This window comes from Mus caroli, chromosome 9, assembly GCF_900094665.2.
Source record: "Mus caroli chromosome 9, CAROLI_EIJ_v1.1, whole genome shotgun sequence".
Classification (NCBI taxonomy): domain Eukaryota; kingdom Metazoa; phylum Chordata; class Mammalia; order Rodentia; family Muridae; genus Mus; species Mus caroli.
Window position 1 is genome coordinate 23,419,167 of NC_034578.1, and position 1,616 is coordinate 23,420,782.

Genomic DNA, 1,616 nt, shown 5'->3' on the forward strand with positions numbered 1-1,616 from the left:
AGAGAGAGAGAGAGAGAGAGAGAGAGAGAGAGAGAGAGAGAACAACCCTCTCTTGTTCCTGATCTAGTAGAATTGCTTTGAGTTTCTTTCCATTTAAATAGATGTTGACTATGGGCTTGGTGCAAACTTGCAAGCTGCCTTTATTATGTTTAGGTATATCCTTTATATCCCTAATCTCTCCAGGACTTTTATCATGAAGAGGTGTTGGATTTTGTCAATGACCCTTTCTTCATCTAATGTGATGATTATATGTTCTTTTCTTTCAGTTTATTTATATGGTGGATTATGATGATGAATTTTTGTATAGCAAACAACTCTTATACCCCTGGGATGAAATCTACTTGATCATGGTGGATGTTTTTGATGTGTTCTTGGATTCTGTTTGCGAGTATTTTATTGAGTATTTTTGCATTGATGTCCAAAAGGGAAATTGTTCTGAAATTTTCTTTCTTTGTTGTGTCCTTATGTGGTTTGACTATTAAGGTAAATGTGGCCTCATATAATGAATTAGGAAATGTTCCTTCTGTCTCTATTTTGTGGAATAATTTGCAGAGTATTGGCATTAACTCTTATTTGAAAATCTGGTAGAATTCTGTGCTTAAAACCATCTGACTTTTTATTTTTGATTGGGAGACCTTTTAAATTAAAGATAAATCTTTTATGCAGTAATGGTACAAAGAAAAAAACAAGTCATATTTAATAACTCAGACAAAACAGCCATCCACCAAAGGAATATTGTCTTCTTTTAATTATTAGAATAAATCACTTCATGGAAAACTGTTTGGCACACAGTGACTACAGGTGATGATAAATATATCACAAAGCAATCAAAGGAGATAGATTCTCTACCCAGGTAAACTCACACCGGTCACAGGGGAAACCTTGGAAGATTCATGTTCTAAAAGACACCTTTGAGGTCTCATTCTCATTGTCTGTGTTGCTCTCGAATGACCTAGACAGACAGAGACTTGGCCCATTACCATTAACACATTTTGTTCTTTTGTACCTAGCTTTTCATATTATTCTAAATGAAATCAAACACTGAAATGCTCTTCTCCAAGAGTTCTTGTTGTTAGGACAAAATACATGGCTGATCATTAGGCATGGTGGGTCACAGGGCACAGCCTCAAAGCTCGGCACTAAGACAGACAGCTGCTGGAGACTCTGCCCGAGCTCTGCCTCTGAAGTGCTTCCTTTTCCAGATGTTTGTGGTGCTGAGAACCAGACAAATTCCTTGCCTTCAAAGTGGTTTCACAGAGGCTTGGAAGTTGGTTGCACTCTGGCTACCTTATAGCAGACAGACATTTACTTAACAGCAAGAACATCCTCAATCTAATAAATCATTATTTTTGCCATCCCTCTGGATGGCTTTATCCTGTGGGGACATTGATGAGAAAAATGGTCTCTTCCCATAGATGGATCTTCACAACTTACATAACAAGGTTCACAGTTCACTATTTCTAAAAGTGGGCTTTGCTATGAAAACCAGCTCTGGACTTGCCACTAAAATTCTGTGCATTTTTCCCACAAACATCACTACCCACCCTTTACTATAATGGAGAGGGAGAGAGAGAGAGAGAGAGAGAGAGAGAGAGAGAGAGAGAGAGAGAGAGAGA